A 17530-nucleotide genomic window follows, 5' to 3' on the forward strand; every position below is an offset into this window, starting at 1 on the left:
TTCTTTGATCTCACTCCTCTTCTTGCCTCTTTAACTCTTTTCACGGAGGACACCGAAGCAGAACATGATGGGGTAATTTGATAGCTCATTATATGCAATCTATTTGCAGGAGATGCCTTGGAGGATCACGGCGTCACGTAGAGCCAGCAAACTTTCACGAAGGATAAAAGCTCTGTGTGAAGGATCCCTAAAGAGTTGCCACTTCTGCCTTCTGCTTGCCTGAGTAATGCTATTGAATGAGGAATTGTTTCTGCACTTCCAGATTTTACCACGAGTTGACCTGGGGTGGGAGGACAGGGGGGACAAAGTGGATTGGTGTTCTGAATGTTCTTACACAAATCCAGATTGCACCTCAAAACATCCTGGAAAGTTTTGATGGGTGGGTTCCAGCCAGGCAATTTGTAAACACAGAACTTCTTGGGGCTCCTACAACAGTTCCGCAACCCAAAACAAATCCCTTGGAAAAGTGACGTTCAGAGCCTATCAAAAGGTTATGTGAACTAAGTCAGAACTCCATCACTGCCAAGTTTTCCTGGTTTTACTGCAAATTTCATAGCCTTTAAAACTATGAACAACTCAGCCGTTTTCAGATGAACAGAGAGATTAAAAATACACCTGCGAAAATTGATTTATGCTTTTTTTCCCCAAGCAAAAGAAAAACATCTGCTTTACTGTGATACAGCAATGTGGGTGTGTTTTACAAAACAAAATGAAGTTAATAGAAAAAAAAATGTTGCCACTCGTGCCACACTATGTCAGGTTTGCAATGGTAAGAAAAAAATTTAAAATGGAAGTGCTGAAGGCTTTTCCTGCGTGGAAAACAGGGACCACACCGCTGCCTTCCCTACCACCGTTGTAGGTGAGGTGGATCTCCACATGTGGCAAATTCTGGGGTACCAATCCTATGCCACTGATCTGGGAGTAGGTTCCACTGAAAACAGTGGGGATTAAAAGTAAACATGTATGATTTCCACTCTTAACTGATCAAATTTGTATTTTTCATCAGTACTGGGCACACCATTTAGCTTTCTCGGGCACCAAAAGGTCTTGGCCCATCTCTGATGGAAACCTGTTTAAATGAATGGGAATCTACTGCTTTAGTATGATTACTGTCCAAGTTTTGAACTGGGAACAGTGAAGGCCATTGTGTCATGTGTATGGACTTGGTTGGCTTTCATTACACCAGCTTTCCTCAATCTGGTGCCCTCCGGATGTGTTGGCCTACAACTCCCATAATTTCCAGCAAGCAGGCCACTGGGTATGCTGGTTGGGGATGATGAGAGTTAGTAGTCCAACACATCTGGGGGGCACCAGGTTGGGGAAGGATGCATTGCACACAGCCTCTGTAAACAGGCTTATTTAAAAATATTTTTTAAAGACTTACCAGGTTGCTCAGCTGACAGCTCTGAATGCAGAAATTCAAAACCATAAATACAGCCCCTAGCACCTCATTCCCATAGCTGTACAAGGAAAAGTTGCTTGTGATTTTCAGGCCTCAGGGCCAAAACAGGTCTACTGCAGGAGATCTGTGATCAGATCTCTCAATATTTGTTTTTAATTGAAGTAGTGGGGAGGCTCTGATTTTTAATTAGAATGAGCTCCCTAGAGAATTTCGCCTGACACCTACATTGTACCCCTTCCAGCGCCAGGTGAAGACCTTTTTATTCTCCCAATATTTTAGCATTTTAGCTTTCTAGTCTTTTAGCTTTGGTGTTTTAAACCTGTATTTTAAATCTCTGCATTGCTCCTAGGTTTTATTCTGGTTGCACTGTTGTATTGTGGTTGTAAGCTTTCATATTTATATTGTTTTATGCTGTGCTTTGTGGTTTTGATTTTTGTGAACCACCCAGAGAGCTTTGGCCATTGGGTGGTATAGAAATGGAATGGAATGGAATGGAATGGAATGGAATGAATGAATGAATGGAACAATGGTGCAGGGGAAAGTGGCTGTTCCCCTTTTAGGGAAAAATGCAGGTTCAATAGGGACAGCAGTATTCCCCCACACCTTGCAGGGCTAAAATTGCAGCTTCCATGGGGAGGGGAAATTTAGATTGAAAAAAGGTGTGGATGGGAGGATTAAACACCTCCTCTCCCCCAGTACTGCTTTTCCAATCAAAATTAGAGCCCCCACAGCTTTAAAAAAAAGTGTTGGGGATGGGAGGGGCAGGTAAGTGGGATCTTGTAAAAGTTTCTTGGGGAGGTTATGTGGGATTTCTCATGTAAAAAATGTTTTGTCCCTTGGTTTTAAGAAGCTGGGTTCTGTTGGCTTGAGAACACAGGCTGAAGAGCATTTATAGATTAGTGCTTAAAATCCATCATCATTTTTACATATGCTTAATCATGTACATAAGCTTAGATGTTGCATGCTGTTGCTCCACAAATATTCAGTAACTGCACTATGCATGTATTTTCAGGTTGTGTAAAACAAGGAGCTGAATTCAGCTAGGGAGTAGTGAGATTAAAACATTCTCCTCCCCAAAATAAAAAGATAAAAATAATCATGGCTCATCCTGAATACTTTTGATGTTCACATTATCATCTTGTATCTTGAAAAAAGCAATCAAAGAGCTCCCATGCTAAATCAAATAATGTGTGTGTTTTATGAATCTCAGTTTAACATTTCTGTAAGCTGCCCAGCTTACATGGGGAAAGCCCATGGCATCAGACTGTGCATGGAAAAACATGCGAAATTGCTGCAATGAACTTAACAAGACTTGTGTAACCGAACATCTTTGAACAAGCTGCCTTTTCATTCAATTACTCTTATAAATGCTACCAGACGTTACACCAGATCTGCCTGTAGAAAACATTTTAAAAAACCAAATACAAGAACTTCTGCCATTGCTAACAACTAACAATTTACTGGTGATCTCATCAATATGATCATCCCTTAAAAAAAAAAAATCCCTCTTATATTTAACAGACTCCTGTACAGGTACTTCTATCATTGCAAATTGACCCAAAGGCAATGTATAAGTGCCTCGGAACAGAGGCACTTGTACCTTCCCTTTGGGCCAATTTGCAACAATGGGGGTTCCTCACTCCATTGTACCCCTGACATGGGGCAACTGGAAGGAATCTAATTGGCAAACCAGTGCCCTGTATGTATAAAAAAGGTAAAGCTGTCCCCAACCAGTCGTGTCCGACTCTAGGGTGCGGTGCTCATCCCCGTTTCTAAGCCGAAGAGCCAGCGCTGTCCGAAGACGCTTCCGTGGTCATGTGGCCGGCATGACTGAACACCGAGGTGCATGGAACGTTGTTACTTTTCCCGCCGAAGCGGTACCTATTTATCTACTTGCAATTTCTTGTTTTCGAACTGCTAGGTTGGCAGAAGCTGGGACTGAAGACAGGAGCTCACTCCGTCACGCAGCACTCGGGTCTCGAACTGCTGACCTGCTGACCTTCCAGTCTGCAGTTCAGCGTCTTAACCACTAAGCCACCGCGGCCCTGCCCTGTATGTATGGACTGGTGCAATTGTGCCCGTGCTGTTTGCATAGGAGAATAAACAGATTGGGCATGGGATCCTACTTTCATACACTGTTCCTCCTTTACAAACTATTGCCTATCTTGCAGGCCTTCCTCGCATTACTTGCCACATTAAAGCACCAGCCACAGGGGAGGGGGACATGCCCCTAGAAGTTTTCAGAACATAGCTGAGAATGTAAGAACATAAAAAGGCCATGCTGGATCAGAACAAATGCCTATCTAGCCCAGCATTCAGTTTCCACAGAAACCAAGCAGGTACCTATGGGAAGCCCCTACAAGTAGGACCTGTATGCAACAGCACCCTCCTGCTTGTGCTCCCCAGAAACTGGTATTGAGATTCGGGGCATGTCATTTGTGGTACAGTAGACACTGGTTGGTAAGAGGCAGAAATAATAGAGTTTTAGTGTCACAAGTGTTACCTGTGTCACAAAGGAAGTCAGAGAGGAACCTGGGCGTAGCCTTGCGTTGTGTCCAATGTCAGTCTAACATAAGGTCCATTCATTTCAATGGGTCAACTCTAAGTAGGGCAAACATTGGAGACAACACCTTGGGCACCATTTTTGACGGGAAAGCAGAATATACATTTAATAAATAATTAAATTTTAAAAATAAACAGTCAAAGCAAGCGCCCCTGCATCTTGCCTTCCTTTTGCCTCCCCCCGCCCAATTGATTTGAGCGAGGCTTGTGGCATAATAGATTTCCTTTAACAAGACCTTGAATGGTCAAGCAAATGGAGGAAAGGAACACAAAAACACTCTCCTCAGTCCAGCAAATTCCTTGCATAGGATATACAGATAAAGATAACAGATAATATAATATCTATTATCTCTCTATTATAATATCTATTATTGTTGTCAGATAGTAACTGTTATTATAGATAATAATATATTATATAATCTAATATCTATTTGAATATATAATGGTCAAAGATATACAGATAGACTTCTGCTACCCACAAGAGCTTTCCCATCGACTTCAATGGAGTGGACACCTTTGTGAATACAACATGATGATGGGCCCACTAAGCTTTCCCCTTTGCTGAAGGAAATGTGGAAGCCCACTCACCCTGGAACTACATGTGCACTTAGAACACATACAACTGCATTCATAGCCACGTGCTATGATGTCTTTTATCAATAAAAGCACTTGTGCTTATTCATCTTTAGACAGCCAGGTTTATTTCATCTTGCTCTGATCTAGATCCTGTCAACCTATTCCTTCATGAAAAAATGCATTATGTAACTGTTAAGTACATTTTACTATCATTTTGGTCTCTGATCTTTCTTTACTATAAATAGGAAGCAAATATCCTGAAAGGCAAAATTAATCCTTAAAGAGGATCAAACAAACAAGAATATTTTTTAAAGTCCACATTTTTCACTCTAATAAGGCACTACTTTAGGGCTATTTTCATGCTCATTTCCTGTCAGATTTCTCTGATGAATTTTGCAGATGCAAAGTCAAAACACAGGCATTCATCTTATTTTATATTTTGATTTATGACTTGGATTAGTGCTGGGATTTATGGCCAGAACAGGCTCATCAGAACTTCAGAGGTCTGTTCTTTTCACTTGATATTTTGAAGAAACAACTGGAAGGTACACATGGTTTAAAGTTGGGATCATTCTATTCCATGATGCATGTTTGGAAGAAAGGCTTGCTTTGCCCAAAAGATGAAACACACACACATACAAAACCTTGAAGGAAAGTTTTAAAAAGAACCCCCTTAAATCAGGGGTGGGGAGCCTCAAGTCCAAGTCTGGCCCTCCAGGGTTCCCCAGATGGCCATGCCCCCTTCCCCTGGCCCCACCCGATTTCTCCTGACCACTGTGGTTTTTTGCAGTTTTTTTTCCCCAGTCTAAAAGGCTGTCGTGCCTCTCTTAAGGGTCAAAGTGTTCTGTTAAATGTTCAGACTAAATGTTTTTTAACCCCATGAGAGATTTTTAAATGGTGTCCATTGAGTGGGTACTTTTTCCTGTTTTTAAACACACACATACCCCGGGCATGGAATTGGGGGGGGGGTGGAACAGGTGTGGGGAGGAAGTTTAACTCCCCCCACCCTGAGCACCATGGTGTTGATCCAAATTGGGGCCATGTGCACTTACACAACAGTAAGCAAAATGATCATGCATAGCTACACTATGCATGATTAGCAGACTGTATAGTTTGGCCCTAAGACTTGGTGACTGGAAGTAAGAGCTTTAAGCTAAAACATGCTGGTATTTTATATATTGCTCCCACTCATTTTACCATTGGTCCCACCCACCAATGGAATGCAGCCCCCATCACCACCCCACCCCCAAGATCTGGATCTCAATCTGCCCCCCCTCCTCAAATCGCTATGACTCCTCAATGATTTTTTTTAAAACCCTATACAGGTACAATAGAGGTACCTGTTGTTTTTTTCCTGATGGGGGCTGGTAGATGCCTTGGATAGGGAAGTAGCTCAGTGATAAAGAACATGCAGAAGATCCCTGGTGTAGGGATGGCGGAGAATTTCTCCCCGAAACTTCGGGGGGCTGAGTGCCAACGTGTTCGGCCCCCCGAACAAGTTTTGGGGAGAAATCCTCTGCCCCCCCGCCCCCCCCCCGGGACGGGACTTACCTTCCCTGAATGTCCCTCCCGGCGGCGGGTCCGGCTGGCGGTTCGTCCGGTGTTCGAGCGGGGCGGGAGCGGCAGCCGGTCTTTTGACCGGCTGCCGCCCCTGCCATTGCAATGAAAGAAAAAAAAAAAACGTCCCCTGATAGGCTACGTGACGATTCACGTAGCCTATCACGGCAAGATTTGCAAAGTCAGCCGTGATAGGCTACGTGAATCGTCACGTAGCCTATCACGGGTGACTTTAAAAAAAAAAAAAAAAGTGTGTACAGATAATGGCGGCCCCCATAGGGAGCCGCCATTCCCCTTCCTTATTTGGTCGCTGTAGTCTACGTCAATGTTTACATAGACTACAGCGAAAATAAGGGCAACGCTATTTGCGTTGCCCTTATTTTCGCCGTAGTCTACGTAAACATTGACGTAGACTACAGCAACTAAATAAGGAACGCGAATGGCGGCTCCCTATGGGGGCCGCCATTCGCGTACGCGCTTTTTTTTTTTAAAGTCACCCATGATAGGCTACGTGACGATTCACGTAGCCTATCACGGCTGACTTTCCAGATCTAGCCGTGATAGGCTACGTGAATCGTCACGTAGCCTATCAGGGGACTTTTTTTTTTTTACTTTCGTGTTCGCAGCCGGGCGAGGCGGGAAGCCTCCTCCCCGGCCTGAATTTTGGCCGGGCGAGGCGGGAAGCCTCCCCCCCCGGCCTGAATTTCGGCCGGGCGAGGCGGGAAGCCTCCCCCCCCGGCCTGAACTTCGCGGGGGGAGCAGCGAAGCGCTCCCCCCCACCGCGAAAAAGCTGCGAGAAAAGGTAAGTGACTTTCGTTCCCCCCTACGTAGTCTCCAGCATCTCTAGGTAGGACTGGAAAAACTGCCTGAAACCCTGGAAAGCCATCACTGCCAGTCAGTGTTGACAGTACTGGGCTAGAAGGACCAATGCTCTAACTCCGTATAAGAGCTTTTCTACACAAGGCATTTATTGTGTGCTCATGATTCCTCACTCACAGTAGTTTGCAGCTGCTTTAGATGACCTTATCCTCCAGGGCCTCTCCCGTGCTTTCTAAGCATTTTTGCAGGGGTGTTTTGATCGAGGAAAGACTGGTGTTTTGGGGAACAGCGGAATTAAATAAAATGCAGTTGTGCAATTCTGCTATACCACACCACCACCCACAGGTTATGTAGTGGAACATATAGAAAGGCAGAGAAGGGGGGGATAAGCAAAAAATATGTGCAGATGATCCAATCTTAATCCCACAAAGATTCAAAAGCACTACAAGAATGTCATTTATTTTAGCACCCACAAAACTCACCCTTTAAAATACTTTATTAATCAAACCTATTATCACTTATATCCTTGTTACAGAACCATGTTGTTCACTGAAATGTTTATACATGCTGAATGCCCTGAGATACAGCATTTAACAACCACCACCACCACCACCACCACATTATACAGGAAAGTGCATTCTTTTATCCTTCTCATTTTAATGGATGGTTTTAAATGTATATTCCTGATTAAGGCTTAGAATGCTCTATAACCCATAACACTCACAGAAAGTAAAATCACAATTCCAAAATATGTAATAACTCAGCGCACTTCTTTAAACTGATAAATGTGTCAGGGCTGTACTTGTTAATCCTTAGATTCACTCTTGATGTCAGGCAATTCTGTTACTAATCTGCTTGTCTAAAGCCCAGACTGGATGTGATGACAGAAATGTGTGATTATATCCTTGTTCTGCTTAAAGTAACTTCTGCATAAAGCAGCCTGGTGTAGTGATCAGGATTAGGACCATGGTGCAGGTAAAAAGGCATGAAACCTTTCCATCTGTGCCATTTTCCCAATTAGAATTACCCACGAAGCTGTCATTTGCCCCACTAGGAAAAACATACATGCATATGTTAGTTAGAACCAAAGAAGGATTAACAGATCGCCACCTTGGACTGGGAGCCCTGCAAGGATTTCAAACCATTTAAGGAGAATGGAGATGCATTCATGCACCTCTGTCATCATGTCTAGGTTGACTCAGTTACGATGATGATAATCTAGTCCTGATGATGATGAGGATAATCTAAATTTACAGTTTCCCCTGGTCAAATGAACACAAAAGAAGGCCATATTTTGACAAAGTTTATTGTCTTCTACGCCAGGCTTTTCCAGCCTGGTGCCCTCCAGATGATATGGGCTTCAACTTCCATCAGCCCCAGTAGTCCAATAGTCATGAATGCTAGAAATTGTAGCTCAGAACATCTGGAGGGCATCAAATTGGGGAAGGTTGTTCTACTCTGTACCACTTGCACTGGATCAATCAATCAACTTTTCCATAGCCTGTATTTTCCCATTCTTTAAGTTTTCTTCCTTCCTGAGGAATAAGGCAAGAGAAAGAATTTGCATGAAAGATATTGGGAGACTGTATGAACAGAAAACAGCATTTTATGAATGTGTGCATGTTGGTGATAAAGCACAATGATACAATTATGGAGAAGACAGTTGTGTGAATATATTGAAATCTGAGCTGAAAGTTGAAGTGTTAATATAAATATGCTGGAGTCTAACAACAATAAAACCTAATTATCTGATAAATAATCAATGTTGTAGCTGCTTCACTATGTGCAGGGACTAACATTTGCCTCCTTTTTTATCTATACACTGTAAGCAGTTCAAGGAGATGTGATATATTTATATCAAGACTTTTCCATCTAATCTTCACTGCAGCTGTTCAAATCTCATCTTCAAAGTGTGACACTTTCTGGTTGAAAACTGCACACATATAACTTTCTCTCCAGGCATTTGAACAGAGAGGCAATTGATAACAGCAATTTGGAATGGCTAACTGAATTGTTAGTAAACTTCCTCTAATAATTTTGATATTCCTCCTATTAGTCAGAACATGAAGAATTCCTTGAAATGGTAGAAATGAAGTGTGCCCCAAAATAATTATTTTCAAATTAGCTAGATAGAGCAAACTTCAAATTTTTACCTGATAAACAGAGAATTATTTAAAAGTTAAAATAAATGTTATTGTTTATTAAAAAATATTTACAGATTAGGATGTCCATTTAGAAGGTTAGCTGTTATCAACAGGTGGTAATGGTTACTTGATTTAAAGATACTGTTTTGTTATGGAAGCAGCTGTTTCCTTATTCTAGTTAACTTCCTGCTAAACCCTACTTTCCAATTACCTGTCATGTTCTTTGACCTCAGTCTCAGAGGAGAAGGCTTCATCCAGGGAGCCATCATCTGCTACTGCAGGACCTTCCAGGCCAGAGGACACGGCTTTGCCAGACTACTTGGACTCAGAGCGCAGCCCTCTGATACGGTCCTCACTGCTTCCATGCCATAGGAGCCAGTGGCTGCAGAATTGGCCAATGGCCCTTTAAGAAATACAGAAGCACCTCAGAGGGGGTAGGGTTAACAGCAGGTCCAGACCAGCCAACCTTCCGAAGGCCTCTGCATGTTGCTGAGACAACTGCTCTTTGTGGATGAGTTTCAGCCAGCACCTGTCAGTGATCTGTCTAGGGTCTGGCCTGGCCTTACCAGATGAGACCTTGCTTCACTGGATGTGACCTTACTTTTCCAAATGTAGTCCTGCCCTTCCAGACAGTACCACCACTGCAACCCAATTTCCCATGGGAGCCCATGCTGAGCTAGGACAGGACATTACCCTTGTGCTATCTCTACCCCAGGTAGCTCACCCAGAATGTCACATAGGACTAGACCTGAAGTTCTCCCTCAACTCACTGGAAGCATACAGTGTTTTAAAAAGTCTCTTAGCTGTCTATCCTGTTAGACTCACTGCTCACCAAGATAAATGATCTTCCAATGGCAGGCTTCATCAGTTTCCCTTGAAGGTTTATTTCTGGTCAGGAACTCAGTGAGAAGGTCACAGCAAATAAGTCAATCATAGAATCATAGAATAGTAGGGTTGGAAGGGGCCTACAAGGCCATCGAGTCCAACCCCTGCTCAATGCAGGAATCCAAGTCAGAGCATCCCTGACAAATGGCTGTCCAGCCTCATCTTGAAGGCCTCCAGTGTGGGAAAGCCCACCACCTCCCCAGGTAATTGGTTCCATTGTCGTATTGCTCTTACAGTCAGGAGGTTTTTCCCGATGATCAGCCAGAATCTGGCTTCCTGTAACTTGAGCCCATTATTCCGTGTCCTGCACTCTGGGATGATCAAGAAGAGATCCTGGCCTTCTTCTCTGTGACAACCTTTCAAGTACTTGAAGAGTGCTATCATATCTCCCCTCAGTCTTCTCTTCTCAAGGCTAAACATGCCCAGTTCTTTCAGTCTCTCCTCATAGAGCTTTATTTCCAGTCCCCTGATCATCTTTGTTGCCCTCCTCTGAACCCTCTCCAGTTTGTCTGCATCCTTCTTCAAGTGTGGTGCCCAGAACTGGACACAGTACTCCAGATGAGGCCTTACCAGTGCTGAGTAGAGGGGAACTAGTACTTCCCGGGATTTGGAAGCTATGCTTCTATTAATGCAGCCCAAAAGAGCATTTGCCTTGTTTGCAGCCACATCACATTGTTGGCTCATATTCACCTTGTGATTGACAACAATTCCAAGATCCTTCTCGCTTATAGTGTGGTTGAGCCACGTATCCCCCATCTTGTAACTGTGCATTTGGTTTCTTTTTCCTAGGTGCAGAACTTGGCATTTATCCCTATTAAATGTCATTCTGTTGTTTTCTGCCCAGCACTCCAGTCTATCCAGATCACTTTGAATTTTGTTTCTGTCTTCCAAAGTATTAACTATCCTGCCCAATTTTGTGTCATCTGCAAATTTGATCAGCATTCCCTGCACCTCCTCCTCCAAGTCATTAATAAAAATGTTGAAGAGCACTGGGCCCAGGACTGAGCCCTGCGGTACCCCACTCGTTGCCTCTCCCCAGTTTGAGAAGGTCCCATTGATAAGCACTCTTTGAGTCCGATTCTGTAGCCAACTGTGGATCCACTGGATCGTTGTTTCATCTAGCCCACTTTGAGCTAGTTTGCTCATCAGGATATCATGGGGCACTTTGTCAAAAGCTTTGCTGAAGTCGAGGTATATGATGTCTACAGCATTCCCACGGTCTACAAGGGAGGTGACTTGATCAAAAAATGAGATCAGATTTGTCTGGCAGGACTTGTTTTTGACAAATCCATGTTGGCTTCGAGTAATCACGACATTGGTGTCAAGGTGCTTCCAGATGGATTCCTTTATCATCTGCTCCAGAATTTTCCCAGGGATTGATGTCAGACCGACTGGTCTGTAGTTCCCAGGTTCCTCCTTTTTACCCTTTTTGAAGATAGGGACAACGTTAGCCCTCCTCCAGTCATCTGGCACTTCCCCTGTCCTCCATGATTTCTCAAAGAGAATAGACAGCGGTTCTGAGAGTTCTTCTGCCAGTTCCTTTATGACTCTAGGATGCAGTTCATCTGGCCCTGGAGATTTGAACTCATTCAAAGTAATTAGGTGTTCCTTGACCATATGCCTGTCGATCTCAAGCTGCAATCCTGCCCCTTCAGCCTGTACTTCGCCTTTGCCAGGGGGGTCATAGACCCTCTTTTGGGAGAAGACTGAGCCAAAGTAGGAATTGAGCACCTCTGCCTTTGTCATCTGTTATCATTTTGCCATCCTTATTTAATAGCTGAACCACCATTTCTTTCCTCTGCCTTTTACTATGCACGTAGCTGAAGAAAGCCTTTTTGTTGTTTTTAGCATCCCTTGCTAACCTCAGCTCATTCTCAGCTTTAGCCTTCCTGACGCCATCCCTGCAATTCTGTGCTATCTGCCTGTACTCTTCCTTTGTTACTTGGCCTTCTTTCCACTTCCTATATGTGTCCTTTTTTGTTTTCAGGTCATCCCTAAGCTTTTTGTGAAGCCACATTGGCTTCTTCTGTTGTCTTCCACCTTTTCTTCTTGTTGGAATTGTTTGTGATTGTGCCTTGAGAATTTCCTTTTTTAAAAGCTCCCACCTATCTTGGACTCCTTTTCTCATTAGCGTTGCTTGCCATGGGACCTTACCGATCATTGTTCTGAGTTTATTAAAATCAGCTTTCCTAAAATCCAGGGTACGCGTTTGACTACGCTCGGCTTTTGCTTCCCTTAGAACCAAGAACTCAAGTACGACATGGTCGCTTTCCCCCAGAGTTCCTGTAACTGCTACTTTATCCACTAAGTCATCTCTGTTGGTTAGGATCAAGTCAAGGATAGCCGATCCTCTAGTTCCTTCCTCTACTTTCTGTAGGAGGAAGTTATCTGCCACACAAGTCAGGAATTTCCTGGAGGGGCCATGTTTTGCAGAATTTGTCTCCCAACAAATATCGGGAAAATTGAAGTCCCCCATTACTACTACATCATGCTTCCTTAAAACATTGGCTATTTGCTTTTCAAAAGTTTCATCCTCGTCTTCTCCTTGATTGGGTGGCTGGTAGTAGACTCTGACCACCAGGTTCCTTTTATTCTTTGCTCCATTTATTTCAACCCAGATGCTCTCGATGGGGCTACCAAGCTCCTCCTCCTGTATTTCTGTGCAGAGATATGTATTTTTCACAAAAAGTGCAACCCCACCTCCCTTTCTGTTCCTCCTGTTCTTTTTGAACAAGTTATATCCTTCAATTGCTGTATTCCAGTCATGAGAGTCATCCCACCAAGTCTCAGTTATACCTATCAGGTCATAATTTCCCTCTTGTATTATGAGTTCAAGTTCGTTCTGTTTGTTTCCATACTCTGGGCATTAGTATATAGACATCGAAGACCATGTGCTTCATAGTCTGGCTTTCTTCCTACATGTGTCTGAAGACTATTATTGGGCGCTATCAGAGCTGTTCTCTCCATTGCAGTGCATGCGCCTACATCCATTGTTACCCCCAACATTACATCTCCCTTCCCCGTAGGATTCAGTTTAAAGCCCTCCTGATGAAGTTCTTCATGCTGTGGCCAAACACATTCTCCTCATCCTTTGTGAGGTGCAACCCGTCCCTAGCCAACAGCCCATCTTCCAGGAAGTATAGCCCGTGGTCCCAGAATCCAAATCTCTCTCGTTGGCACCACCTTCATAGCCAGTCATTCACCCGGAGTATTTTTCGTTCCCTTTCTATCCCTCTTCTAACTATTGGAAGGATGGATGAGAAAACTATCTGGGCCCCAAAGTTCTTGAGTTTCCTTCCCAAAGCTTCAAAGTCTGACGTGATCTCTTCGTAGCTCCGCTTGGCGGTATCATTTGTTCCCACATGGATGAGAAGAAAGGGATACCTGTCAGTGGGCTTTATGAGTGCAGGCAACCTTTCAGTCACGTCTCTAATCTGTCCTCCCGGGAGACAACATACCTGGCGAGTCCACGGGTCTTCACAACATACTTGGGTCTCGATCCCATGCAGCAAGGAGTCTCCCACTACTACCACTCTTCTCTTCTTCTTCTTGTAGGCCTGGGTTTCATCGCCTCTGTTTGACTGACCTTTAGCCTCTTGCTCACTCTCATGCAGGTTCCCCTGTGATTCTTCCTCTGCAGGCTGTCCTCCAGTCTCATCCGCAAGTACCTGGAATCAGTTCCACAGCTCCACTGCTTCCACTGGTGCAGAGTGGCGTCTAGTTCTTCTTCTCCTAACTGTCACCCTTTTCCAAGGAGTCTGCTCTACTCCATTTTTCTTCACCTCAGCATTTCCCACTGCCTCATCTTGCTGTTGCTCTTCAAGCTTCTGGTCTTCCCTTTGCTGCTGTAGTTCCCCCATTCTGTCCAAGAACTCTTCGTGTTCTCTTATTCCCCAGAGGGTTGACAGTCGCCACTCCAGTCCACTTACTTTTTCTTCCAGCAGCGTGATCAACTTACACTTGTTGCAGGTGTAGGCCATGTTGTTCTCAGGCAAGAAAACAAACATTGCACACACCTTGCAGGTCACCACCACTGGAGAGTCTTGTCCTTCCATAGCCTCTTTTCCCTTTTTGTGTCTAGCTTTGTGATTATTCTAGACTAGCCTGTGCCTGCTCCTCTACTCAGTAGAGGTTAAAAGCAGAGTCCCACTGGTGTGAAAGTGTGTGTTACAAGAAAAATAAATGGAAAAAAGTTAGTTAAAAAAAATAAAAATAAAAAAAAGTTAGCCCCCCCCCCTTGACCTCCCCTGCCAAACTCCCCTGGCCAACTCCTGTTTGCTCCCCCTGTTCGCTCACTCTGGTCGCTCGCTCTCTGGGAGCTTGCCTGCTTCTGTAGTCCCTGGACCAGCTGGAGCAGCTTGCTCTGCTCTGCTCTGTTCTGCTCAGCTGGGAGGTGGGGAACAGACTGAAGCTTCCCGCCCAGTCAGCTGCTGGGAGTACTCAGGCCACACACACCCAATTCAGTTGGAGCTCTCAGAAGCACGTGGTGAGCTCACAGCCAATCAGAAGGATAAAGGGCAGCCCCCTGGGCTTCCTGCAGCCCACTTACCTCTTAGCCTCTGTCTCCTTTGTCTCCTTTGTCTCTTCAACCACTGCAATTCCCCTGGCCAAGTCCTAATTGCCTCCTGTCCTAATCAACTGAAGTTTTGCTGCTTCTTGAGACCAATTGCCTTCCAATGACTGTCTGGCCAGAAGACTTTCTTCAGATCTTCTGAAGAAGATCTGAAGAATCTAGATTCTTCCCTAGATATCACCTTTACTGGTTATTGGCAGGCTGCCAATGGTAGGCCTCAGTTACAAAGTAACTACTAAGCTTCAGTTAGAGGTAACCTTTTCACATCTCACATTTCGTCATTTCTAATCACAACAATGCATAACAGACATTTGTAAATTTGATACAACATTTTAACCTCAAAATATATTATTTCTCCACAGGGACTTACTCACAGGTAAGTGTGCATAGACTGCTGCCTAAGTCTGCAAGAACACTTAGTTCTCAGTATACATGAATAGGACTGCATTGTAAAATGTTTTCCATGATTTTTTGTGAATGAACCATTACAAGAAGCTTTTTGTTAGGTGGTGAGTTAAAAACTCAGAACGAAAGAATAGAATTACAATGCTGCTCCAAGAAGAAATATACCAAATTCTGTAATTTGTATACACAGCTCTGCCTGTGACGTGACCTTACAGGGTATAAAGCTGCCTTATAGTAAGTTGGGCAACTGGTCCTTGTAGCTGAAGCTTGTCTGCTCAGGCTGCTGGTAATGCTCAAGTATGTCAGGCTGCAGTATGTCAGTCTGCCAGCCCTGCTCCTTCAGATCTTTTGAACTGTACATGCTGGGGACTGAACCCGGGACTGGCTATGTGCAAGGTGTGTACTTTACCATTGAGCTATGGCCTCCCTGTAAGGGCTACTTGGAACTTGTGCCTCTTTCCAGGCTCTCCTTGCTTCCCTATTTTATTATGTACTTTGTGCTTCCTTCGCCCTCTGTTGTTTCTTCCAGCACCAGGAAGTGAAAATCCCATCCCATCGGCTGCTGGAGCAACAGCGGCACCATTTTATGTATGTATGTATGTATTTTATTTACAGTATTTATATACCGCTCCACATCGGAAGATTTCAGAATGGTGAACAACACTGTAAAAGAATAAAACAGCAGGTTAAAAGAGTTAAAACATTTTTATATTTATAATGTGCTGTGTTAGGAATCTGTCCCCTCTTGCCCCCTTGTAAGGCCAGCTCTGGTTCTAAACCTTTACAGCACACAAAATCCGATTCAAGATATTCAGTATTTTATGGTGCAATCCTATACTTGAGTTATGCTCACTGTGGGGCAATAAAATATGACAGATCCCTACTAGGCTGGCACAACACCATCAAGCTAGGGCTCCTCCTGCAGCCCAGGTGGTCCTGGAATACGCCACCAGAAGATGCAGCAGCAATGACCAGGATGCTCCCGGCTGTTCCTCTGTGCAGTTGTCAACCTACTTGTGCCAAGCAAGCTCCATGTCAGATGATTACACAACCGGTGATGATGTTCCTAACATGGAGCTGGAGTCATGAAGGACCTGCTATCCTGCTGCCTCTTGAACCACTGTGTGAGGCTCATCAGCCTCACACAGAAGCCCTCATGGGGTGACTAGTTGGCAATCCCATAGACGTGCTTTTTCACACATCTTTCAGGATCTCCTCCATCCTGGATGCCTTCAGTAAAAGACAATTACTTTCCACATGTATTATTTCTTTGTTGCTAGGGGTTGATGGCTAGGAATCTGTTTACCTCACCCTAGTATGATCTGGCTTCAGCTGGCCTCAGGCCAGAACTCTGAGGGGGGGCAGACAGTGAACCACAAGCTACTGGGGCTCAAGGCCAGTGAGTGCTCCACTATCTGCTCACTCAGGTTGCATGTACTGTGAAGGGACAGGGGGCACTAGGGGGATTGGGTACTGTTGCCATGGTGTATGAGGCAGTCAGTTGGGGGTGGGAAGGCTCCAGAGGAGGCAGAGACAAGGATGGAGGCAAACAGTAGTGGAGAGGGAAATGGTTCATGTGGATTGCCAGGTGGAGGAGTGGGACAAAAGGGTCTATTGGAGATGGCTATTGGCCCGTGCAGCACTCCCATTTAGAGATGGTCCCTCCCCACCTTTTCTAGCATTCATTGTGTTCTAGATTTGAACCTGGGACCTCCTGCATGTGAGACCTGAACTGTTCCACCAAGCCAGGGCTTCTCCTGCAGCCCAGGCTGTCCTGGAATAGATTATTGGGTTCTGAGGCTGGGGGTGAGGCAAAGACAAATGCCCCGTGGTATTCTGATTAGTGACTACATAGTTAGGGAACTGGTCTGTGGTGTCTGTATTGTGGGTTTGAGCCCCAGGACCTCCCTCTCATTTGCGCCTTATGTGTCTTCTTTTTGGAGGGCATGCAAAAGTTGCGAGGGGGGGGGGGACTGTTTTCCTCTCTTCCCTCTAATGGGGCCTGAACTGATTGAGCAATTACATTTCAGTACCACCTGATAGCTGAAGCTCTCTGGATGGTTCACAACAATTAAAACCATAAAATACAACATGATTATACATAAAAGTTTAAAACTACAGTATAGACACAAAATGAAACAAAAACCTAGCAGCAGCACACAGATTTGAAATACAGTAACAGATTAAAAACAACTGAAAGACAAAAATGCCTGAGAAAATAAGGCTGTAACTTGGTGCCGATAAGACCGCAGCGTAGGTGCCAGGCAAGATGCTCAGCAGCTTCCCAATCCCAATATCTGCAGCTTCCCAGTCCCACACCCCATGCAGTGAGCCGCAGGGGTTTTGCTATTTTCCATTTGTTTCTGTGGCTCCCCTTATTGCCTGTCCTGGCCCCTCCAAGGGTGGGTCTTGACCCCCGTCCCAAAGAGGACTGTGTGCTGTCTGTGGGTCTGCCGCCAAAGGAGCTCTGTGGGTGCTCCGATCCTCCTTCCCTTTCTTTGTGTGACATACTCCAAAACAGCGCTTGTGAGTGGCATGTGGCATACGTTCATGCCACCTGTAGAGATGGCTGGGGGGGACTCGTTTGTGGCTGAGTGTGCAACAGGC

The sequence above is a fragment of the Heloderma suspectum genome, chromosome 7 (genome assembly GCF_057233095.1).
Source record: "Heloderma suspectum isolate Gila_16-S chromosome 7, 16-S_ref, whole genome shotgun sequence".
In the NCBI taxonomy this organism is placed as follows: Eukaryota; Metazoa; Chordata; class Lepidosauria; order Squamata; family Helodermatidae; genus Heloderma; species Heloderma suspectum.